At 35.8% G+C, this 27,177-nt stretch overlaps 1 protein-coding gene and 1 long non-coding RNA gene across 2 annotated transcripts in view; one reads left to right on the top strand and one right to left on the bottom strand.

Annotated features, from left to right (window-relative positions):
• Positions 1-27,177, bottom strand: part of LOC149661373 (neural cell adhesion molecule 2-like) — a 107,208-nt gene that overhangs the window by 33,235 nt on the left and 46,796 nt on the right. The window lies entirely within an intron of this gene.
• Positions 12,485-13,133, top strand: LOC149661374 (uncharacterized). The gene is made up of 2 exons (XR_016369089.1): positions 12,485-12,781; positions 12,864-13,133. It is a non-coding gene; the product is annotated as an uncharacterized LOC149661374 (long non-coding RNA).

The following is a 27,177-nucleotide window of genomic DNA, read 5'->3' as shown; positions in this document are numbered from 1 at the left end:
CTATTGGAAATTTTGTTTCGATCAGTACGCCATTTTAGATATCGATTCATCAATGCCAGAAATTCGTGTATTGATGATCAGTAATTCACGTGATTTGACACAAAATTAAAAATTAAATTAACTATTTAATTCAATTAATATAAATCAATCGAACCGTATAAAAACGTGCTCCTTTCGAAAGGTGAATTGCTAATTCCCGCACGAGGTTCAAACGATTATTATGGTTAAAATGATTATCCTTTCAATGTCTTACAAACTTCCACGAACTCGAGTAATATTATTTTAAATTGAAGAAAACTCCAAATATAGAATTATAAGCGTGCAATTTATAGGCCTAGAAATTTTCATCAGCGTTAATTTCAAAGCGGGTTGGTTGGGTATAAGGGTAACTTGGATTTAGGCCTTGGCTTGGTTGTGGACTCATTTTCCTCCCAATTAAAGAGAGATAATATTATATAGGGAGCGTGTATTCTCGAGTGGCACCACCCGGGAATTTAATTAAGAGGGAATTGGGGAAAATCGCGAAACCAGTTAACTCTTCAGTTAAAACTTCACCGTTCCTTAGTGCGTTTTGACATTCAAAAATTACAATTAAGCTTTTGGGAGGATCGCGGAAACTTAGAAACTGATTTAGTTTGCCGACGGAATTCCAGCAACAACTTTGAATTAGTTGTCCCGAACGGACACAGTCACGCCCCTCCCCCTTCTCCCGCTTTTCTAATTTCCGAGTTTCAATTTAAAAACTAGATCAAGTTCTAACTCTTCGCCATTGCTATTTGACGCCAATGGTTTGAGTACTCCCCTTTTCAAATACAACAGAGGCAAAGAAGGTCACTTAATTTTAACACAGGTATTGCAAATTAAAACAATCCAACTGATTTTCATATTAAAAGAATACAGTCACCTGATAGCACGATTTACCCAATATGCATTGTACTTTGTTGATCCAAGCAATTGGAAAATACAAATTAAATTATATTTCTAAATTTTGACTCATATTTCAAACAGACATTTTTTCATAAGGAAAAATTCCTTTTCATATGTTCCCAAAAAATGTTAAAAGAGTATTAATTTTGTCTTTTGTCTCTCACCACATATGTTACCAAAAGAGAGGAGCGAATCTCAATTCTGGTAAACAATTCTAAGGAAAATCATCGAGCGAAACAGACGTTGTTTTCTACTTAATTTAGTTACCCAACCCACAGATAATTAAGACTAATACTAGACTTTTTACGGTTTCAGAGTGAAACATCAAAAAGACTCCGCATCTCTCACAATTTCTCTCAGGGTTAAGTCTTTAGGGTCGGATGTCGAATTATAGCACAAAGAGAGTTTATAAATAAGAAAACATTAATCATTTGAACTTTAATTCATTACCACGTGCAAATATTGTGTAGAGCTAAGTACCTACTCTCTTATTTCCAGTAGAAATTTCAGGTGCCATGATTTATAAGGCGCTAACTGACTCTTAAGTTTGTACAGTGATAAGTAAAGAGACGAGAGGAAATACAGCGTCTTTAGCTTAAATAAAATAATCCCCCAGGAAAACTGAGGGTCAACATTTCCAAACGACGGGGTCAAAGCTATCGTCTTCCAACCCAAAAGTAGATAAACATGAAAATATCAATAACATTACAGCATCACCAGAAGTGAGCTACACTGAAGTTCTAAAACAATTTCCATTATCCCAAAAAAAGTTATTTTATCGTGAGCGTCAATAATGCACAGCGTTCCCTATAAACTACTGACAATACGAAGAAATAATAATAATACTGAAGCGGAAGTGTTCATTTCACTATTTCCGAACTAAATGCTTCTACAGATAGGTAGAATTTTAGTAGTTTCCAACTATATGGTAAGATAACCGTCTGAGAAAATAATAAAAGTACGGGGGTCTCTTTAGGTCTTTGCAAGTCCCTTTCGCTGTAACCTTTCCTTGATTAGAGCCCAGGGCAATCTAGGGAATTATCTGAACCGGTGTTTCCACACAAGTCCCTCCAAGAGGCTGCGTTTCCCCTAAGGAAAGATTCGAAATCACGTGAGGTCGTGAAGGGGGGAGGGGTATAAGCCCATCATTGTGGGAGACGGGTTAACTACCGCGGCGTCGGACTGGGCCTACCCCAAGATTTAAAACTCTTTTTTTCTCGGGAAGGTCGCTTTCCCTGCAGGCTTTTATAATACTTCCTTCGAATCTCCGGAAGTGAAGCTTAGTTCCGGTTGAACCCTCGTTTTCCTTCACTTGAACCTACTTCCCCTTCTACTTTACACAAAGATTTTCTCTCGATCTTCCTCTACCTATATAAGTCGTCCAGCAAAAGTTTCCCCAAAGAAAATGACTCAATCTCTTTTCGAGTGAGAAGCAGTCGGTTAGATTTTTCGATGAAAGGATTGATAAGTTTCTCAAACGGTTACAATTTCCGGAGGTTGGAAACGATATAAAAACAACCATGATTACACGCGGATAATAGCCAAAAGACGGAATAAACTATATATATATATATATAAATTCAAAACGTAAATAAACAAGAGTTTTATGTGTATTCTTTCTACTTTAATTACTCTCTCCTCAATGGGAAGTAACCCTGGATGCAACTAATATCATCGCTAAAGACGCTGTACCTTGACGCAATCTTTAACCAACTAAACTAATTGCATCACGTGTTCGTTCGATTCGGCGCAGAGTGAACTTTCCAGTGAAAGTCGAATATTGGAACTGGATACCTCTCCATTAATATTTCCTCCGCGCTCATCCGTTACCGCTTTTCCTCTCCGTGTCTCGATCGTCTTGTTGCGGGGCTTCTAAAACTCGTCTCTTATACCTAAAGAGAAAATTCCCTTACCGGCGGTCTTTGGGGAACAAGCTGGTTCGTTCTAAGACAGAACCGAGAAAGAGGAAGCGAACAGTGCCGAAGAGACCGTTCAACAGCCGTCGAGAAAATGCATGATTAAAAGCCCAGAGTCCTCCCGAAAAAGAGATAATGCGTTATCCGGGTCGAGTAAGGATCCCGGAAAATTGGCTCTTGGCCAGATCCCATTTGCGGGGGATGGGGAAAGGACCCTCGAGCGTCCCCCAACCCCTTTCCTGATAAGAAGATGCCACCGAAAGAACTAGCTGAAGATGGTGGAGGTTTTTTTTTTGCCTTCCACTTTTATAACGCCTATGGTTTCCCGCCTATAGTTTTCTCAACATTTTCCCGCGTTTTTTTCTTTTTTAAATTATACTTAACGTAGAAGTAGCAGTTGAATTTATCTTCTGTTCGTATACATATACATATACATATGCATATGAAATAATAAAAAAAAGAAAACTTGCAGCTTTTGTATGGCGTATGTTTATCAGAGCTGGGAAATTTAATTTGTTTTCAGTTATATTCTCTTGGATGTAAACAAAGAAAGGTTTTTTGCTCTTTAATCTAGGAAATATTTAAGGTATTTCGTTTCTAGGCCTAGGAATTGTATGTTTATTTATTTTTGAGTTTTTATTAGAAATTGCGGAGAAAATCTCTGTTCTAATAAAAGAAAATATTGCGAGATAATATTTATATTGACTATGGAAATCTGTTTGTTTTTCTTCAGCATTTGTGCTGTAAGGAATAAATATTGGTACACGCGTTGAAAGGATATTTTCAGTCTGGTGATGTAAGAACGCTATGTTAATGGAAACCAAGAAGTTATATCTAGTATCTCAGAGAGAAGGTATAAATTCGCCAGATTTCCAGCTTTATCTCCAGTCCAAACGTAGGTCCGGAGTCAATCCCCGTCTCTAAATTACAACCAGCATCTCATTGGTTCTTGAAAACTCACGTCAGCGCGACGACGCGAGTGACGAAAATTACAGTCATATTTTCCGACTGAGGAGAGGCGAAATAGCCCGGCCTCCTTTTACGTCCCCCCTTGTATTTTGAAAGGGGGAATGGGACTATGGCGCGCGAATACAAAGGCATCTTATACCTTCTCTCTGAGATACTGATATAACTTCTTGTGGAAACCGAAGATTATTCGAAAATTCTAACGATTAATCTATGCGAATTTGAATATTGGCGAAAAAAACGCACCCAAAATCTAACTCTTATCATGCTTTTATACATCTACCTCTTCACTGCTCGACTACATTACCGCAAAATGAACTGAACCGGGATGGTCCGCAGTTACGAATTAGAGATATCAATAAAAATAAATGCCAACGTGTCAGACGTTAAAGTAAAAAAAATGAACTTGATGAATCGAGATAAAAATTTATCCCTTTTGAGTGGCGTTGCAACAGCCATTCACATTCAGCGAAATACCAACTTTTCCATTGAAATTTTGGTCGCTTCCAAGCTACTCATGGGCTATAAGAAAGGTTTTATTTCTCAAAGGAGACCCGAAATAATAATTAGTGAAGGCCTTTAACTTATAATCTCATCATTAGCGAGCAGGTAATGGCCAAATTCGAGCCTTTTTCTCTCTTTTTTTTTCATTCTCTAGACTCAAAGAGTTAATTGCGTTCTTTCGGCTGACCATTACCAAAGGAGTCAAAAAATAAAAAACAAGAATTAATAAAGATCGTGCTAGTTTCAGAGGGCGCTATCAACCGAGTTCCTCGTTAACAAGCAAAGTCATAAGCATCAAAGAGATTGAACGCACCAAAAACAGAAAAGTCATTTTTCAGGAGGTAAAAAAAACCCTTGGTGAAACATCACAGACAATGAAACTAAAGGACCGTATAAAAATTCTGCTTTCAGCAAAGACAATAACCATACTAGTTTCGCTGGAGCAAAAACAATAATACCTAATTGCTGCTGTAAGACAGGAAAAGTACTGTCTTTGCGATTAATTGCGAACAATAAGTAAACTAACTTTAATCTCAAGATAATATAGACATGACAATGGGAATTCCTCTCTCCAATTCCTCTGTGTAAGGATGATACTTATATCGTGGGCGAATACTCTAGTAAATTAATGTCCACATCGCTAAATATCATCGTGGCACCACAAGAATTCCCAGAGTCCTGCAATAATAGTTACCTTGGAATAACTAATCTACCAGTCTTTAATTGTCACCTACACTGTGTGAAAAGGTAAGGACTTGAAAAACCTCACACGATTTACTATAGTCACAGATTTTTGGGTCTCTATCTTTTTACGATCTTGGGGAGAGTGTGTGTGTGTGTCAACTGACTTTGGTATGCGCTTTGCTCGATTAGAGTGCTCGAGCAGCTCGAACGCTCGTTGAAAAAGGTAAAGACTTCTTCATGGGTGCCAGAGTCGTAATCGTAAAGGGAAAAAAGGGTCACCCCTTACGTGCCCTGAAAGATACGGAAGGAAATGGGCGAGGAGATGTATGAAAAGGGACAGGAAACGACCGGGCCAGCAAACTGCGTGCGACTATGGTCTCGACTACCATACGAATGGTCTTTAATTTGTTGGCATATATATACACAAGTACGTCTCGTTGCGTGAATTTGGCGTGGGACTGCAAAATAAGTTGAGCTTAATAAAAAAAGTTACCAATCCGTGGGCTAAACATTTCATGCAGTTGGCTTAGTCAGCGTTTCGGCTTCCACGGTTTGGGCTTGGAGTTGATGATTAGTCAACCAGGACCTTATGGAAAACATTCTTTGAGATTAGGCTAGATTAGAATAAAAACGGTTTATTTATCTTTGGACAATTTAGTTTGAATGAAATATTGAATTCTTTTAGCAATTAAGTCATGTTACGTCAATTCCTAGGACCTAACGTTTCGACTTCCTTGATAAAATACCATTAAGATATCATATGTAATACGTATCCTTTGATACAATAGGGGATAAGAAAACGAAACTTTTCAAAATGTGTTAAGTAAAGATAAGATGGCAATGATACGCCTTCTTTACAACAACTGACAATAACCTTTTCTAATATCGTAATGTAAGTTTTTCCAAAAGAAAAAAAGAGGAGAAAAGGGGATGAAACAACAAATATGTCTGTATTGGAAAAGAAATATAAGAGTTTACCTTCAGTTACATTCTAAGATAGGATAAAATTTTCTTATTGCTAAACTGTTTAAGAAGGTGTGGATGACGGTGTTATTTCAGACCAATCTTAAACTGAATGCCAAGATACGTAGCCTATAAGTGGCAAACAAGATTGAATTGAAAGAAAGCCGGACCGTTCGTGAAAGGTTTTTCAGGGGGAGCGTTGGTTAGTCCCCCCTTCTGTTGCTTCTGATCGTCATAAAATAGCTCTTCGCTCTGAACCAATTTAATTTCTCGCTTCAACAAGTCCTCGATTATAACCCGAAGCTCCCTATTCTCTAACCGAGCTCGATGTCTTTTCTCTCTCTTTTTTCTGATCTAAGCTATCTCTAACTTTCATCTCGTAGGTGGCCACCTTCCTATGGCCGCATTCCAACCAACAGGCAACCACGATAGATTTCTCCAATTTTCCCAATTTTTGTTCTCCAAAACAAAAAAGGAAAACTAACCTCTATATCTACTACAAATTAAATTTATAGTGGTACGTGAGCTTCATCATGACATGATGTAATTTTTCTTACGTGTTCTATTGGGTCAATCGTTTTCACTGGACCTAAGCGTAATTTCGCCTAGATACCTTTGACCGACTTTAACTGTATTTGGGTTTGTAACATTTATAGCGTAGACAATTTTCTTCATCGAATTAAAAACAATTTCTGTATTTTCGTATATTTTAAAAAAGGAGTTAAAGGTATTTTTTTTTAAAAAAGAAAATAAAAGCAGCTTTTCAATTTTCGGGTCCGTATTCCTTTGAAAAATGGAACAGCGTAAGAATAGATGAAAATATTTCGCGCGGAACTAAATTTAGTTCTAATAATTCATATGTATTTTTGCCGTAGTGTTTGGAATACTTTCAAACATTCTTCGCTTTAGTATTTACACCCGAGCTGCGTGCGTGGGTTAGCTGTTAATATTGATTTCTTTTTACAGCGCAAAGATGAAAAGAATTTCTGCAAAAGAAAGAAAAGCTGAGAAAATAAAATAAGAGTTCTCTTTACTTCTCATAAAATGAACAAGATCGACAGGCCTCTATTTTTTAACATCACTTTAAACTGATCTCTTTATAAAGGTTTAAAAAAACTTCAAAATAGGCAGATTTTCTATAACTTTATTGGACTATTCTCCAGAATCCAATGTTTTTCAATAAGTGTTATAGAGTTAACGTTCAACCAGTCATAATCCATCAAAGCAATAAACTAAACACCATAGTTCCTCCGCGGGTTTAAAAACGTTAAACCTACGGAACCAACGTATATCGTTCGCGTTTTTAGAAACGAAGGCTTGCTGGAAGTGCACGAATTTCTTGAGAAATGGTCTTTTCTTTTTACCTATTTGTCTATACCTATCTCCTTTCTTCCTCCTTAGTGTTAAGGGTGTAAGTTATAAAAGTAGGAACATATGAAAAGAAGATATAGACGGTAGATGTATAAATGTATTCCAGCAGCTAGGAACGTTATCTTGCCCTGGCCCTAAACCACACCACGCACGATGCTATAAATGGAATATTTCCCTGCAGGGTCGTCAAAATGGCCTTTTCAAAAGAAAAAAGGAAAAAAATACCATCTAAACATTTAGATAAAAAATATGATAATTTTTAAAGTGAGAGTAAAATGGTGGTCAATATTTTGAAACTGTTCTCAACAAGGTTCGTGTACGAAATCCATAGGATTCGTTTAAAATTTCTATAGGAATTAATAAACATTTTCTTAAACCTAGTGCCAAATAGCTAAGCCTAATCCAAATGTTGTAACAACATTCTTCACGTGTCACTTCCCCACAATATGGCACAATGTTACTCGTTCTTCGTAACTACACATTTTAAATAGTAATTTGCGTTTTTACGGGACTGATGGCCTGCTATTAACGTAAAGTCAACATATAAGGTTTTGGTGGAAAATGTTTGGCGTAAAGGCGTTTTATTTTTATGGTTCATCATAAAGGACGCTATAAAGAATAGACGTAGAGAGAGAGGTAAGGGACGTTTGGTCTATTTATGTAAAATCAAGCTCAGCAAACGGTATACGTAATCTATAAGCGAAATACGCGTTTCCTCTTTCCCTTCACCAGTTTCCAGAAGTTTAACATATCTAACGAGATCTATAGCTCTTATATACAGCTCGGCTTTATGTAAACCCTCGATTGTCCCGAGAGAGAGAGAATAGTTCTCCAATTTACAATGAAACTCGATGAATAGGCAAAACCACAAACGCCTACGGGCGTTTTATAATCTGACTCTCTGTATTTTAGGTTTGAAGTTACGGTATACTGTTCTTGCAACTATATCACCGGAACATTGCGATATAGTAAGATTTAAATTTAACAGGGGTCAATGAATAAGTTATCGAGTCGTGGCAGCATCTATACTTGATTAATCGTCACAATAGATAATGAATAGTTATTGTCACTATATATTTTACGAGTAGCTCTGTTTTGTGAAAATTAGTGAGCCATGAACGAATTTAACCCAAGAAACAAGCGTTATTCCATTTGAAACGATTTATACCCGCAAGTAAAATCGTTATACCATAAAACTACACTTCTGTAAAGAGTCTATGGTATGGTATTGACATTTGAATATTTAAAGTTTAAATTAAAAAAAAACATCTACTGTTGGCTCAAGCGTAAACTTTAATACTTTAATCCTATACTAACTGATAACAACATCCCAAAAATTCCAAACCCCAAAAAAAAAGGAAAAACTCGCATTCTCAAAACTCGCCCATGGAAAAAGTTTAAGAAAAATTAAACCTTTAATAAAATAAAATAAAAAGAAACTGAACAAAAGTACAGTACACGTTCGCTGAAAGAAAGCCCCAAACGTTTTCAAATCTAGTCCAATAGCGCAACCTGAGTGTAAAGACTTGGATCCAAAAAAAAAAAAAAATAACTTGGCGGAAAAAATAGTATCAAGGAGTTCCAAGAATTTAATTTCAGAATAATCTTTTAGAAATGCGAGAGTATTGGGTCGATGGAAGAAGAAACGGGAGCGTAAACCTAAAGGCTTATACCAGAAATAGCCTCTAGTTCACCAGGCGTGAAAACGCTGGCAACATCTATGGATAGCCTCTGCACGTCCTTCATTTCAGTACCAACACGGCCAAAAATTGATTTTCTCATTAGTCTATTCTCATTTCGTTTGTAAAGAATGGCCGAGACAAGGCCCAAGGGTGGAGAGGGGGCATTGGGCATGTGCCCACTCCCGCTATTTTTCTCTCGCTTTCGCGGCCTGATCCCAATTTTGGACTAAGGACATGGTAGAGGGACCACCATAGTAACAAAAAGCGAGCCCAAAGAAAGAGGGTATCTTTCTGTTCTTTTAATGATTAGCGGTAAATTTCCGGGAATTCACTTGATTTAAACAGATTTTAAGTAGACTTATGGGGATCTGCAAATGAGTAAGTACTTATGCGATGTCGGAACAGTCATCCAGCGATTTTAAGAGCAGGGTCCCTCTACAGAGTAATTGGTGGATGGACAGGATGGCATGGTCTCAGCTAGCTAGAGCCTGGGGGCCCCGCGTATTTCAGGAAGAGAAAGTGGAACCAGTAACAAAAACATCCGGAGCTATTCTCCAACTGTATGGGCTGGCTCCACCGTTCCGAACGGGCATTGAAGGGGCGAAGGGGATCGGAGTTGGATGGTACAATCATTATTAAAGTCAAGAATGGCAATATTAAATTCCCCCTGTCCAAAAAGAAAGCCAAGGCCCAAAGCGACAAATTACCACAGACATATTCTACACATCGATTCTTATTTTTCTAACACATTCGCGATGCTCGTGTGAATAAAACAATAACGATGGAAATACGAACAATACAGAGAAATGCCAACCCTAACCAATTACAAAACTCTAGTTATCTCGCATTACGGGTCTTATCACGGATAATCTTCTTCGACGACAAATCGGACTTGATGAATGAAGCGAAAGGGGGGTAATAAGAAAAATGGACTAATACTCGAAATGCTTTCTTTCTAGCATTGTCATTTGTTAAACGTTGAATCTCGAATATGTCGAGGATTATACCCCTTTCTTTTGAACACAAATTTCGGCGACATTTAGGGGAAATTTCTCCTCGCTTTCATTCTACCCCCACTTACATTACAAAGTCTCATTGTTCTATTTTAGCACTTTTGTTGAAAATGAGCAAATCTAGAGAATCCTATCCTATTTCCCATAAAAATCAAATGAAAATGGAAATTTTTTTCCTATACTTCCCACCTTTTTTTTTTAGATTTTTGTCATTTTTTTTCGAGGTTTTTTATTTCAGGTCTCAGGCTAATTTACATTTATTGCAATATCGATAAAAGTCATTTTGTCACTTCCTATATTTTTAACTTTCTAGTTTGCCTCACACTATATGGGTTTGGCGATGTTTTGCAAGGGAGACTAAGGGATTAAAGGATTGAATGTCTGGGTATTTGGAAATTAAATTAGCCTAGTCTATAGCATTATATATGAGCTTCTAAAGAATAAATAAAAAAATTCGAATTGCGGTGGCTTCGAAAAGAAAATGTTTAGTGTATTTTTGTCATTGAATTTAGCCGATGTTTTCTATACAATCGTTTTAATTTAAAATTTAAATATTCAATTCAGTCTGGCATTTAAATTTCAGGGGATTTATTTAAGCTCTCTTAAATTAGATACCTTTTTTAAAATACTTGTTTTTATAAAATAGTAAATGTACCGTCGGCGTCGCGTCACCGTACTTGGATTTTCTTTAATAAATATCTTAGAAAGTTGTCCCTTTCTTCCATTTTGACCAAAGAAGATTAAGTGGGAATACTGCATCATAAAATTTAAAAACAATAATAAATGGAAATAAACCTTTTAAAGTAAAATACACGTTTAAAATTAAGATATATCGTATTACGGGCAAACTTACTCGTATGGTTATCAGGGATAGATTTAATTTTAGAAGTAGGAATGGAGAACAGAGTAATGTGGGCGCGCGTCAAAGTCCCGGACCTCCCCTTCCACGGGACGGAGGGGTATGAAAGAAGAGGCGGGTCATAGCGACAGAGGTAAAGGCGAATTACGTATTTTTCGCCGTCCCCGTCAGCAACGTTATCAAAACGTAGTTTAAGTGAGCCAATAAGATGATTTAAACTTTTCATTACGAGTTGGAGGGAGGGCTCTATACTGGGCTATGAGTCGGACTGAAGTAAATACTAACCATTCTTCATTCCTACTTCTAAAATTAAATCTATCCCTGTGGTTATAGAAACAATTTAATTTAAATTAAATTAAAAATTAAAGTATCTACGCTTTACTTACGAAACAACAGTTATATAAAGCGATTAAAGTCATCATAGTGGGTTAAAAATATCCATGCAAACACGAGTCTCGTTTTGCGTTTACCGCAATGACTTTTAACGGTGCTCCGGGCCCAAACAACGATTAAGCTTACTACATACACAACATTTACATATTGAAAACGGTGGTTTTGATAAAATAGATCGCCCCGAGGTCGTAGACTGACGTAACGGCTTTACAGGGTGAAGAGGGGAAAGAGGAGGTGAACAAACGCTTGACATATTTACGCGTAGATAAGGTATTAGACCTTGGACGATAGCTAAGCTAACCTAGCTTGGTTAATCAATTCTACGAGCGTATAATTGAGTAATTTCGCCACGATGAACGGGAGCAAGCGCCTTGCTGAAAATCGACAATTTATGAAGATAATTAAGAACAAAATCCATTTCATCAATTAAGTAGCGAAAAAAGTAAACAACGATAACAATTAGGCCATGAAAGATTTTTTTTTTTTTTTTGTAAAAATCAACAGTCGCTATACGCCCTCTTTCCAACGCTGTTTAAAAGGAAAATAAAGTGCGGGTTATTTATTTTAGAGTGCATGGTTAGATTCCCTTCCTTTCACGATGAAAAATTATACAAATAAATCTCAGTTAACACTAATAAGGATGCCAAGTTCTTTACTTCATTAATTATATTAAATTGTCCAAATTGGTCATGACACAATTTTAATTGTTTACATTCCAGTTTCAAATGCAGGCGTGTAACGTTATCACAATAATGTAAAACTGGGAAACGACAAAAGATGTTGTGTTAGTGGTATTTGTCGAAAGCTCTTTCAGACAAACCCTCCCAGTACTAGAACTTACTATTGACAGTGTTAATTTGTAAATACATCGTACCCCTGTTAGAGAATTCATTTACCTGATGTCGATGCATTCGAGTTTAGTAGTAAAAAAAAAGAAATAAAAAGGTGGTGCGTTCAGGGAAATAGGTCTAAAAAAAATTCGGGTCAGATTGTCTATCATATCCCTAATGCCAGTAAAAGTCAGAAGGTGGCTCTGAATGATCGATCATTTTTGGCCCAGATCCAACCCTTTATGACAGATTTTTAGAGCTAAGATTGTACCACGGTTAGACGAAACCCTAAGGCAAGGTAATACCATTCTCCTAGCCTTTGCACGAGCTTTAATCTTGAGATGAAAATAGTTTTGAACTCTCTCTCTAGATGGAGAAACTGAAAGAAGGTTCGGTCCCATGGAGAAAAGGCGAGAAAGCTTTTTAAACGAGTTTTGCCCAAGCCATCAACATTCCAGAGGCCCATGAAAACCTAAGCTAGCCCTAGACCTAGAAGGCCCTAACGTAACACCAATTTCGCCTCTATATTGTCTATATTCCCCTTTAGTGGCAAGGGATATCAAGTTTTTACTCGTTGTCCAAATAACAATAAAACAAGGTGGTTTTTTTATGTAATCTAATTTCACCATTTTCAAACAAAACCATCCTGGTGCGAAGGAAAGCGACAACAAGGGTAAGTAGAACCAGTGTGGTAGATAGTTCTTAATAGTGCCGCTACTTGACGCTGAAAAAACATATCCCGATTTCTTTGGTAGGCGTAGTTAAAAGCCAAGCAAATCAAGAAGCGAATGATCGAAATTTAACACTGCAATAAAATTTGCTCTCTCATTTCTCTGAATCAACAAATCACTCATCGAATGCTCCAAATTCACACGATTGCATCGACACTCGTAAATCGTCTCCAAAATAATCACCCACGTCTTAAGCCGTAAAAAAACTGAATTCGTTGTTTATTGTACTCCATCTTGATTTACTCTTGATCAGGAAGAATTTGAGAATTTTTCGCATTAAATTTCTTTGAAAAATATATGTCTTTGCTTCGAAAATTCCTAGCTACGTTGCAATTTTGGGTTACACCGAGTTACGCTAAGTGTAGCGCTACATCTTAGGTACTCTTTTTTTTTAAGAAAGTAAAAACCTGAAACCCAAAAAGCTTTCAAATTAAAGCAAAATTCTTTTTCTTTCCGAAATTCGCCAAGTAATAAAAAATCTCAAAAGCAAAGAAAAAAAAAGGAAGAAATAGAATATCTAATTTCTTTCCAGTTTAACAAGGCGATAAAGACACCTATACTGTAATATCTCCAGGATAAGCGAGGCAAGACGTAAGTGTATCTAAAATTAAATTCATGTATAAGAAATGATCCTTTGAAACTAAACTCCAGAAAATAAGAGGTTTCCTTAGAAAGTTTCCGTTTCAACTTTTGGTTTGTTCAGTGTCGTTCGTATTCAGTCTGTTCATGGCTCTGGAAAAGGTTTAGGGAACTTTACTTGGCGCTTTACGAGCGAATATTAAAACGGTTCGTTTCGGTTTGCCTGTCGGAACGCCCGCCTCGATTTAGGTAGCGGCTTTCAACGTTGCTTTTTTAACGATTGATTCGAACCTAGCTACTGCAGGGTTTGAACTTTCTTCCTCTTTTTATCCCCTCTCCTGAAAGACTTTTAAAATATACACGAGTTTTAAGGAAAAGGAAGAAAAAGGTCGAGTTTCCAATTTAGAAGTCTCTTTTAACCCTAATTTGTCTGCTCGGCAACTTGAAAGACGGATATCGAAAGGGGGGTTAGACATTTTGTGTATGGAGCTATTTAAACCGCGCCTTCAGAATTATTGCTTTTCCAGGAGAGAGGATTGAATTTTTCGTATAAATTTACTGGTCTAGTGGCTAGAGATGGGAATAGATGTATTTCAAGCACAGACAGAAATAACTCAAATAAGTACATGGCAAGACAGTGTCCGATATCTTTTTAGAATATTACGAGGGGGGTGTTATTAGACAAGTTTTCCTTAAAAATGTTGGCTTATTTCCATCCCTGGTTTCAATTTCATCTTTCATTGAGAGCGCCTCACCAGAGATAGGTTAACTTTCAACAACAAGTCAGACGAAACACTTCCGACCATAACTTATAAGGCATTCATATACTTATGGTTAAGATTCTAACATTAAGACTTTCATTATAATTCTGTTTATGTATGTAGTGAATTTTTCTTGATTGTTATATATATGTTTGTTCTTTAATTCCAAAAGCGTAAGGCGCGCTTTGTTCCGCGCGTGATGGTTTCCCCCCGAAAATTGTTCCGGGTGTTTTTCTCTTTTTGTTTTTCTTTTTGTCGTTTTGGTTCTTGGTTTTCCGGTTGGTGGATTGTTACCGAAATGTCCTTTGTTTCATTTCCTCGGTTGCCTGGATCTCGGCTTCACTAGCCACCGCACTGTAGACCGGGAAACCTAGCTTCTGCTGGTACATACAAAGCCTTTTACCGACCAGTGGAGAAACTGAATTAATCGTTAGAATTAACGTAAGGACCTGAGATTTTCTTTTCTTATTTAAATCTGAACAAAACGAGCACGTTTCTCTAGATCTTATACACTCTTTCTCGTGTGGTACGTAAACTAATATGAACGTTTCTGAAAACTCGGGTCTTTTATCCGGTTTCTCTCTCTCTCTCTCTCTCTCAACTAGGGTTTAGTTTTAGAAACATATTCTATCGACTGATTTTAATTGTAATCTCCCCTAAGTAGTACAAAACCAAGAATTCATAATAACACGCTACGAATCACTAAACAAACCCTTTTTAAGGCTCATCTCGCTGAAATAAGTGAGAGGAGTTATATAATACGTGGACTTAAATCGTGATTATCTGATTTACGGAATAAATCACGGAATCAAAGCCCTAGAGTTGCGAATTATTAATAGTAATCGATCAAATATCGATGTAAATTAGCTATTTCCTGTGTATAATACCGCTTCAGACCGAGATCTGAGAATAAATCCCTACTTGAGCTGCGTATATTCGCGAATTATATGTGGTAAAATGACTCCAATTAAGTAGCACTTGTATAAATTTTTGTTCAAAATTATTCTTATATAGTAGAGAAACCTTTTCGATTGAACCAAGCAGGCTTGAAATTTTGCAACTATGTATTGTAACTAGTATACGGGTAAAAACTAAAACTAGCCTTTATAGGTATAAGGCGCTTGATTACCAAACCGTGAGTATTTTTCCTCGCAGTTTTCTATATAAATACCGGCTTTACAACATTCTTAGTTTTCTCTAAGGACTTCAGGTATACAAGAAGAGAAAAATCTGACCACTTCTCTTTATTACACTTGGCGAGTAAGGTGAATAGTGTACGTCCCAAGATTTACAATGAAGGAGAAGGCGGGAAGATGTGAGAAAACAGGGACGAGAAACGTACCTCTTGAGCTTCTTTTCTATCTACTGGTTATCCCCGGAAAAATAAGCAACTTTCAAAGGGATCTCGCGGGAATAGATTAAAGGCAGTACTATATACCGGCTTTGGGATGGATATAGGAACATTAAGTTGCATGGGGGTTCAAACGACCTTTTACGTAGGACTTACGCTTGACTGCAGCCCTCCTCTGGAGTCTAGAGATCATGGTATAGTGTCTAAAGTGTACCTTCATAGAAAATATCGCCCTAAAATGCTTCCGGAGAAAAAGTATGGTGTAGATTTCGTTAAAGTGAGACTGAATAGAATCTTTTAATTAGTATTAATTATTAGAGTATGGTAAAATAGCAGTTTGCTTCTAATATAATATAAATTTTACTCTAAAATTCTCTGCTTCAGACTGAGGCCTTAATTTCGATATTTTCTTGTAAACCTTCTGTAAAGTTATAGATGTATACATGATTGCAATTCGTAAGACATGCTTTTTTAGAATAATGAGAAAAAATAAGTGCTGTGTAAGTACAAATTATGTACTAAATCAATCGATTAATTTTTCCGGAATTCAAAACAAATAATTATTACCAAATTCACATTCCCTTTAAAAAAGAGAAGAGATTTTTAAATTCAACATTTTGCGGGAATGGATGTTACCGTTCTCTGGCCCCATCGTTTTCTGGGTGCATGAAAAAAAGTTATGTATTTTTTATCAGCGTCATAAAAATCTCCGTTAAATTTACAACTGATTACGCAGCTACACCCTCGTGCGGCGAGAAGTGATACGCCTTTGAACATCTCCTACATACTTTTATAGTTAATATATCTTAAATATTAAGGCTTGGTAAGATTCAGACTTAGGTCCTTTTGTTTCTAAAGCCCGATTTACATTCAATCTCACGTATCATTGCCAAGGTTAAGGGCACTTTTTTTTGCTTCGTTCTTTTCGTATTCCAAGATTCTCTTTGAAAGTTACCCCTCAAAAAGAAGGTGCATAAATTAATATTAAATGAGTTAAAAGGATGCTTACGTGGGCTAGAGTTTAAGGTTTATATTTAAGAGAAAACTAAATCGATACTATATAGGTCCGGGCTTGAAGCAAGGGTTAAGGGTTAGGTAGGAGACCGAGTCATTAAAATGGCATAAATTATCCGAATTTAATGAGAAATTTATTCCTATAAGTTTTGATGTGGAAATAATTAGTTTTAAAACATTTTTGATGATATAATTTGAGTATTTTTATCATAATTCGCTCATAATATTTCATTTCCCTCCACCTCTAAGAAATAGACCAAAAAATTCATAATTAAAAGGCGAGTTTTAAAATGTTGAATTTTGCTAATTGGATTTGATCTACTACATAATTATCAGAACTCATGCAAGCCTTAACTATCATTATTATTATTTTAAATTTTAAGCCTAATTGCGCCCTATTTATTGCACCACATATAAAAACCATTATTTACACATCAATGGATCCTTTCTATCGAAACCATATTTAGAGCGAAGGTTTATTGCCGCTACTCTTTGGGATAAGAACTATACTTCAAACAAGGCTTAAATGGCCAAGGAATACAAAAAAAAAGTGAAAGAACAAAAACCAGTCGCGTCATAATAAAGTGAACTTAAAGCCCTCCCACATTTTCCAAAGGAAAAAAAACTGGTTTCCTTTGGGAAGCTAAGATCCAAAGTGACTCGAAAAAATAGGAAATTTACAGAGAGAAAAAAAAAATAAAATAAAAGTAAAATTTCGGCAGGGTCCAAAAAAGTTAGCCTCCTTTTTTATTTCAAGTGGAATCTGTGACAAGTGAGTTTTTGGCAACTTCTATTTCAGGAAGTTAGCGTTTGGGGTGAGATGAGGGACAAGGGTGGTGCGACCTCCGGGCGACCCAATGAGGAGGGTACAAGACTTTCCTGTCAACGACAGGCAGGCCCCGTTGAAGCGCGTAATAAACTCGCCAGTATCGAGCCAATGCGCCTTATATAGAGCTAAGCCTAAGCGAGCCTCCCAACTTTAACCCCTTCCTTTTATTTCAAAGTTAGGCCTTAGCTCTTTTTTTTTAAAAAAGCTCCTTTTTTTCCTTTTCGGGATCCCTGTCGAGTTGGAAAAGAAGGAAAACGTAGGAAAATATGCCCAGGGAAATACACAGTGACGTACGTGGCTTGGAGAAACAAGATGGCGTTGCGGACAACCATATAAACGTTTGATTTGAATTAACAATTTAAGTCTCATCTCAAAGGACTATACAGCTAAACTTATTAGTTTAATATTTTCAATTGAATCACATTTGAGATGAAAGTGTCGTGAAAATATCGTCCGATTTGAACGAAATAACGATACCCTGAAACCCCAAGCATTTTTAAGGGTTAAAACGACAGAAACCAACGCGCGGGAAGAGCGGTTCTCCTACATAGTCTACACTCAGTTTCTTTTAGCGTGTGCGAGAATAAGTCTGGAAAGAAGGAAATTCCGTGGCGGAATAAAGGAAAATAAAAGAGTTGAACGGAGAAATGACAGCTAAGAAAATAGCGGGTACCAGTTGTATTATTAGATTTCACTCTCCTCCCCATTCTCGCTAGCCAAGGCCCTTTTTTCCTTTAAGCCTTAGCAAGTCATCCTCCCCCCCCCCGGGTACCCCAGACTGACTAAATTGAGGGGTAAAAGATTCCGCCACGATTCCTTTTTATTTTTCCTCGTGTTTCAGTCGAATTCTTCGAAACTGCGAATTATAGAGATTGAAGGGCAGGAAATTTTTGCGATTGTTTCTTTATTGAGGTTATTTTATATTATATTTCTTTTTTGCAACCCTTTTTTTTTCAAATGTAATTTCCCCTATGGGGACCACGAAAGCTCTCAGAAAATCTTTCCAATCTTTACAAAATTTACGTTTTTTCTTTTCAAATCGTACACGCAAATAAAAGTCAAGGGTGATCCCTTCTTAATGACGTTCTTTATTCATAAAAAGTTTGTATTCTTTCTTTCTTTTTACTTCTGCTTAGGATCAAGAGACAATTTAGGCCAAATTAAGGGCTCTTTAGGATGCTCATTTTAAGAATTTCTTTTACTAAGAGACTCATTAAGTTCATGGGGTTTTTAACATATATTTTTTTTTTGATAATCATGATATTCAAGTATGAATGTATATACAGACAGGAGCATTTAATTATGTCATAGTTTAAGGGTCAGTGGTTCAAATATTTTTGCTTTTGAGCTTATTTTGAAATTTCTTTTACTAAGAGGTTCATTAAGTTCATTGAGGTTTTTAATATATTTTTTATAATCATGATATTTAAGTATGAATTTATTAAAGACAGAAGAATTTAATTAAGTCATAGTATAAGGTCAGATGTCCAAAAAAGTTTGCTTTTGAGATTTTTTTTGAGGCATTCGGAGTTCGTTTGAATATTTTTGGTTATTACTTCAAACCTGCATGGTAAGCGAAAGTCAATTTTTCATATGTAGTAGTGAGAAGCATATCCGAAGTTCCCAGTAACGAAGACACAGAATAAAGATTTCAATCACATCTCCCCAATGGACACGCACATAAGCAAACTACTCCCTCAAATGTATTCACATATCTACGATTGCAACAATAGGTAGTACATCTACCTTTAACCATAGATACTTGATATGGTAATTTCGATTGTAAAATAGGACAAATCAATACAAAGCAATCGAAGTAAAAGCTGCTTGGTTTAAATAATACTACAACATTAAATTATGAAAACCTCCTATTCCGCGCGGTTCGATATCAATTTAATAAATAGAAAAGGGAAGAGTCTAAGGTAAAAATTTCGAATCTTAAAAATAACGTTTCTAAAATTACGCATTTGGGGATTGGGTAATATCGGAGAGGTTTTCGTACATGTACCATGGAGTACTTTTGAATCCTAGGTAATTGAATTTTTAAAAACGTGACGCGTTACTAGAGCATGTACGGAGATATTCCCATCTACTCCTACCTTTAGATCTTTTAAGCGTATAATAAAAATAATGGCAAGTATACGTTAGGTTTAATGTAATCAGAGAAAGGCAAAGCCGCGGTTGCTTAAAGTCTCTATATGAAATACGTATCACGTATTTGTTATTTTCAAAGAAAAATAAAATAATAAAGTAACGATATAGTTGCGAAAACCATATTAAAGACCAAAAATAAAATCAATGGTTAGAAAAATAAATTTTAAACCTTCAGAAATAATACTTAAAAAAAATGTTTACGCAAGATAGTGAGAATGTCGAAACATTAAAATCTAAAACAAAAAACAAAACCTTTAAAAGAAACATTAAAATCTAAAAGAAAAAACAAAACTGTTCAACAATTAATCTAACAAAACAAAATTACTAATTAGCATATCGCTTCATTTGATATTAAATTTAGATAAAAAATTAAGTTGGCGATAAACATTTCAGTAATAAAAAATAAAAAATAAAATAATAATAATGAAGAAAAAATTGGGTTTGATAAAAGAATACGAAAATGAAGAGCGGTGAAGGCGGAAGTAGAGGAAGAAAAATTCTTATTCTCTCTTTTTTTTTTTTTTTTTACTTTAGTTAATAGCAGCTGTATAGGTAGCCATGAAGCGAAACTTCCTTAACCATACCATGCACGCCTGAAAGAAAATTACTCTCGAAAGATTTGGAGAAAATTTTTATTCGGATATAAGCATGGGAAAAAAAGAGAGAGACTGGGGATGAAGCGGAGGGGGGAAAAGGCGGAAGAAAATATCTTTTTACGGCTATTATTAAAGGCGACATTGGAAGGAAAGTCGAGCTAAAATTACGAGTCGCAGTCATTTCCCAAAGGAGAGAGAATAATTGACGTAAACCCCAACGCTATATCATTTTTAATTTCTTTTCTACTTTCAAGATATGTCACATTTTTCTTTTTTCTTAAATAAAACGTTCCGCCAACCCATAATAAATAGTTAAAAAAATTCAAGAGAGAGTGACTTGAATAGAAGTTTCATTATCATTTAGGACCAAAACTGCTAGGTAACTAAATGCTATAAAAATTATTAAATTTTAGAGAAAATGATGTTAGGTATTATTTTTAATTAAAAATATCAATAAGCTATGAATGCATTATGTTTATATATTTACTGGCAACACTGTCAAATATCGGAAAACCTAGCATCGTTGCCTATAGAAGATCATCTCTGATACCGACATTACGACCTCAAAATAGCTAAGCAGGTTTAGATGAAGCCGTATTTATAACGTGGTTTTCTATCGATTTAAGCCAATAAAACTTTGGGATTGTATTTTTTTTCGATATATATGCTTAGTTGCATCTTCTCTGGATTATTTGTGATCCTGTTCTAAGGATAGAGTGATTTTCAATCTTGAAAATGAGCCCTTAAACTTTTCATTTCAAGCACCCAAACATAAGTTATGACAATTTTAAGAAAAGTGTTCCAAATTAGAGCCGTTCCAAGTTAGGGCTTCTGTCTTTAATGGTTATATAGAGAGAGCCTCTCTTTATCTTTAAGAAAAGCTCGTACTTCGTAAAAAGAAAAAATATAACAGAAATTTAATTGGAAATTCCCCGGTTTTGAAATAAAATGAACTAATCCCGAGCTAGGAAGAAAGGGGGGGTAACTAGTTCTGGCTGCCTTTTAGATCTCGTTTACAGCTCGGAAAATTGCCTGACATTTTAATGAATTTACGAGCCGTAATTATATAGATATATATATATATACATTCAAATTACAGTGGTTTGTTTTATTGCGGTCCGTCCTGTTAATTATTAATTTCGCCTAGCCACCCGAAAACAGATTTTAAAATCACTTCACTATACTTAATGTTTCCGTTAAAAACTCATTATTAAATCAAGTTTCGTTTTAATTGAATATCATAGTTACAATTATTGAAAAAGGAAGGCCCGTATTTTCATAAAATATTAAACCAAAGAGAGTTTAAACGAAGCCGACTTCCAGGCTGAATCTTTCTATGTATTTTCCCATAGCGCCTGTAAATGTTTCACCCGCAGTACACCAATGTAAGAAAAAAATTCGTGATTCAGAAAATTTTATTTATAATTCATTAGTTATTGTTTTCCTTGCTTTGAAATATTTAAAACAAAAATCTTAATAATCCTTATAAGCTACATGGTATAAATCTATAATATATAAAACATATTTATTTTATTTATTGCGTTTGAGGTCGGTAATAAGCATTTATTTTTAATAAAACTTTTAATATTTTAAGCTGGGCCACGCGCGTGTGGAACTAGTTGCATTCCAAAGGTTTATTTATTTACTTTAATCCTAATGGTTATGGCTGGCTCAGCGAACAATAGAACTAACAACTATTGACTTTAGGGACGAACATAACTATCATAAATATATACATGCCTTAATATCGAACAATGAACACCTCAACAACAGTATTAAATCGTTATCTTTGAAGATTGCGTCAATAAAACATAATATACATTAATTAACTATTCATTGGGTTACTTCCGGCTAATTATTTTTGACATCTATGGGATAATAACGAGATCGTGCTGGTAATGGAACCGCTTGGCTGGCCGCTAACCTTCGACATAATTTCGTGGAGCGCACGCGATGTGTATAGTGATAAAACTAATCGATTAATTGAGCCCCCAAGACCTAGTTTTCGTTTTAATACAATATTGTACTGTGTAAAAACATACTTCAAAAAATAGAAATATTTTGGAAATATGCCTTGGAAATATTGTTAAGTGGACTTAACTGTTTCCTAAAATAACTTCCCCATTAAATGTCCAAAAAGTTAGAATGTTACTTTGAAATGTAGACTTATCGTTGTTTTATTTTTACTTCGGAACCAATTTTGGCTCTCAGAGTGGGGACATACGTAAAAGGTTATTACCAGAAAGTCGGTCTTTAAAATTAGCTCGTCTAATTAGCGACAGAAGGCATGCAGGGTTCTTTCCCTAATTAACTTCGAGTCTATCAAGCCTACCAGATCGTTTCCCGGGGGAGGGAATTAGACGGTAAATTAAAAATTAAAACAATTAGTATTTAAATGAAACTCAGAATGAGACGAGAAATAATTTGGTTTAATTTTATTTCTGGAGACACGCTTAGTCTGTAAAAATATCCCGTTGGGCCAACAGAAATTTTCATCATATAATGACTACCAAAAACTTCAAGTCAATTTAAATTTCAAAAATATCCTTATTCGGAATTATTTTAGTTAATTTTGGGAATTAAAGGAATCTAGGCACTCTAGTGCAGCTGACAGCTCTATATTTTCCCTGTGAAAAAAGACAGAATTTTAAATAAGTCAAATAAGGCTTAGATGGGGAATCAAAATAAAAATTCCAAATAAGCTATAGGTCTTCCTGCAAGTAGATGGTTTCCACGAATCAAATATAGAGAACGTCTGTTCAAAGTTACTCAGGTTTGAACCTAGCTTTATAAATAACAATTTTAAATTACAGCGCAGCCTCCAGGATATTATTTACGGGAAAATGGTTTCCAAACACATCTACCTGTTTTTCGTCTGACATTCCAATGGGTTAGAGCATTAATACTCCTAGACTAGAATTTGAAAGAGGTAGAGCTTTTGTAAAAAGAAAAATAAAGTCAACCGTTCTCTTTTCTGCGCGGTTTTCCCTATTCTTCTTATGAAAAAGAAGGGAATATAAAACTCGAGTCACGATTTCAATTCGAATTTTATCTTTAAAGAAAATTCAATTGCAATTCAAAAATGCGACAGAAAAAAAGAAGACCAGTTTCGATTGAGCCATTGTTAGAGAACCTATTGGAAATGCATGTTCTATTTTGAGTTCCATGAACTAGGACCAAATGAATAAGAAACCGGAGAGCTTTGTTATACCTTACACAAAAAAGTCACAGAAACTAAATGGAATTTGGAACACGATCCAATAAAAATTTATAATTAAAATTTTGTTTTAATATTATTATTAAGAAATGCCATATTATAAGCATAGGTTCATAAGATGAGTCCATAAGTTTGTCACTTTTTACAGAGCTTGTCATGAAGTGACGTAGGTCATAGATTCTCGTAAAGTGACACCTGGTGAGGCACTGTCAAAGGCTTAGTACAGAATAAATAAAAAGATGGACTGCAAAATCGACTGTAGTCCATTCTCATCTCGTTCTCGAACTAGCATTACGAAGTATAAGTAGTGGCATACTTATGGAACATATCTCATAAACTTAAGTTATAAGATATACCGGGAGTTTCTCTTCTTAGTCAAAAAGTACGGTAGTATATGTTGGAAATTACCTGTACAACATACCTATATTAGAGCCAGGAGTCCGGCATAACTCGCGCAAATTCTTTCAACACCTACTTGTTCTTTTTTTCCCCTCGAAATGTAACATGGCTAATATGAATATTTTTCTTTTTAATTTACAGCTTATGTCAACTAATATAGGGAGTTGAAGTAGGGTGTGTTTCCACTGGATAAACAGTAGGTATTTTAGCATAGTTTTTATTCATTCTACAAAAGAGAACCTTGGTTATTTTTTCCATTCTTTTTTCTCACACCAACACGCGCGGGGAATCCGAGTCCGGCATGCACGAAAGGCCCCGAGCGCGCCAGGCTAAAGCCTTATTTATAGGTCTTTAATATTCATGGAGTTTTGCCTCTCTCTTGGCAATTTTTCTCCCTTTTTCGGGGCTAAATAATTAAGAACGCTCGATAATGCTAATAGCAAACTCGTACGTACCGTCGCTCGCCAAACACATTCTACTTCAGAAACTCTTACACCTACGCCCCTCTTCTACACTGTACCTACCACCTTCTAAAGCCTCTCGTGACGGCCATCAGCTTTCTTAGTCTCTTTAACTAACACAAGGAACATTGCTACAAGGAGAACTGTCTCTTTACATAAACGGGAGAGGAATTCTGTGTGGTTTCTCATCAGCGCGCGACGATAATGAAGCATTTAATTTAACAGCGTAACAAAATTAAATCACTACTTCAAGCTAAAATCTTTGGCTCACTTCAGTTATAATAAGTACAATTATTATTCCATCGCATCACTAACCGGTTCACAAAAGTTCAGACTAAAATGTTCGGCAAGCTACAACAATAGTATTAAGACAAATAAGAGAAATCAAATCTAAGGATGATAGAAGTTGCGGAAAGAGTGAAGTATAATCAACGTTCATGACGACTTCATCTGATATATTACATCTATAATTATCATTAATTTAATAATTTGTCATGTATGCTGGTCCCCATTAACAGTATTTGAGATCTTCCCTCGTTTCCGATTTACTCGTGTATGAGATCAAATTGCAACTCCAATACCAGCACGGTGTTATTTCTCCTTACTCCGAGTAACTTTTCTTATGTCTCGCGTTAATTTCTTCTCGAGAAACGCTGGGAGTCTCTAAGCTTCTAGGGGAACAGAAAAGGCGTTTTCCGCGTTCTTATTCGAAGATGTTTTCCGATATAACAATTAACATCTGATGGTTTTCCACGATACGAAGCGCGGCCGGTTGGACGATTTAATAAGTATTTTTCTCGTTGATCGATCGTCTTTATATTTAACTTTCATGAGAAAAGGGAAGGCTAAAAAACTTTTTTCGGATATTTCCTAATAAGAAACTCCGAGAAGTAAGTTGTTATTAAACTGCGTTTCGTCAAATTCTCCAAAACACGCCCATCAAAAGTTTCCAAGAAATAAATGAAACAAGACGGCCCAAGGGCTCGTAATAGTAGCCATATCGTACGAGTGAATAGCCCCTCTATACCCTACCCTAATGAGTGGATAACCCCTCTATACCTTACCCTAATGAGTGAATAGCGCTATCTTTTACAATGCTTAAATGATTTACCGTGCATAAAATCAGAGTGAATAGCCCCTCGATTCCCCACTCTAAACAGTGATTAAATTATAACCGTATAAATTTACTTATGCTGTAATTCTAACATTCCGGCGAATCGAAGAACAGATAGTTTTTAGTGATAATCCCCTCGATGAGTTTACAACATAGACTTATGCCGATGCACACTTATCGCATCTTATAAATTTCTAACAAGGACTTATGCCCAGAAACTTTTGAAAGAGAAAGTTTAGTTATAGTGATTACGCATTTTAGTGATTATCCCCTCGAATTACCTTTAGCAATGCTAAAATGATCAAACGCATAACGCTCATTTAACACTATGTTAGCTCTATCTAAACCCACATTTGAATTAACCGCCAAAACGTTCCAGTCAAATATAACATAGATGACGATAGCTACCGAACGAGAACGAAACACATGAGGAGCGCGGTAGAAAAATCGTTATCTATTTAATTAGCACATACATAAAAAGAAAATAAATATAAAAACCCCAAACATACAAATTCATAAGTATTCGACCCCACAGATAAAAATTCAAAAGTTTCCGACCCCACAGATTAAGAGGTACCCACCCCATATCACCCCGACATTTTAGAGATAAAAATAAATAATAAAAAACTCGGAGTTTCTATCAAGTCTCTATGGTTTAGTGGTTAGAACGTTTGTCTACTACGCCAGCGACCCGGGTTCGATTCCCGGGTCTGACCTGAAAAAATTTTAATTATAATTAAATCTCTAACCAAGCCCAGTTACCTCAATGGGTGGGTTGTGGTAATATAAAGTTCCTTTTAAGCTAAAATCTGACGATAACGAAGCGACAACCCCGGCCACTACTACTAATACTACTACTACTACTACTACTACTACTACGACGGCTCGGGTCAAACTAAGAGCCTATCGTATACTACGATATGGCTAAAAAGGGGATAATGAAAACAAGTTGGTGTTGTTAATACAAGAGCCCTCGAAACGAAATGGTTCGGCTCCAGTTTATTTACTCTTGATTGTTAATTATAGCCATACTTTGATAAATATATGACAAATGAATTTGTCTGTACTGATAGTGGCAATTGCAATCAAATTATGGCAGTAGGCAGCCCCTCACGTTGGTTCCTTTAAAGAATTCCTGCAACCAAACTCAAGTCAAGATACCTAAAAACCCTTCCGTTTTTCTCAGGGTTTAAAACCCGACACGACTATGTTTACACGACAGTAAAAATAAAATGATAAGGTAATTTTAGCGAGTGTCGCGATGTTTGTTATATAGATCAAGCGATTAATATTGATTAATTTGGAGACGCCTGGCAAAACGACGGCTGTCTGCTGTATTTCAATTTCGACTCTGGAAGTCTGCCACACTCCACTTTACCAAATTAAAGTTGGTAGGCTTTTAGGTCATAGCACATGATCGTCCAACACTTGACCAAACACAAGCGGAATAACTTAGGGCTAACAACTCTTATATCGCGTGTAATTTAAACAATAATTAATTTATCACAATTTTTCAAAAGAAGCCCGTGGTTCGGTTCAGTTCAGCTCTAAGTGAAGCTAGAAACTACAGCACAACATTCTCTGGTCTTATTTTTATTCTTTATCAAACGCTTTAAATTGAATTTAGTAATTCAAGCAACATAAGCGTGTTATCTGTCCATTTTGTACTTCTTTATTTCTCAAGCGGAAGATTTCTTGTTTTCAGGTGAAACCAAGAATATAAATTTAAAACTAAAGTTAAAAGTTAAAAATAAAAGTCTAAAATAGACTTTACTAAAAAAGAGCTGTAGTATTAAGCACACACATTTCTTCAAATTTTTAAATTAAAATTTTCATCACGGTGAACTAAAGCTTAAAGTAAGC

This window comes from Phalangium opilio, unplaced genomic scaffold (assembly GCF_054372755.1).
Source record: "Phalangium opilio isolate 3A_F unplaced genomic scaffold, DU_Popi_V2 ptg000070l_1, whole genome shotgun sequence".
NCBI classification, from domain to species: Eukaryota; Metazoa; Arthropoda; class Arachnida; order Opiliones; family Phalangiidae; genus Phalangium; species Phalangium opilio.
The sequence above is the reverse complement of the archived record's forward strand: the minus strand, read 5'-3'. Positions and strand labels throughout refer to the sequence as shown.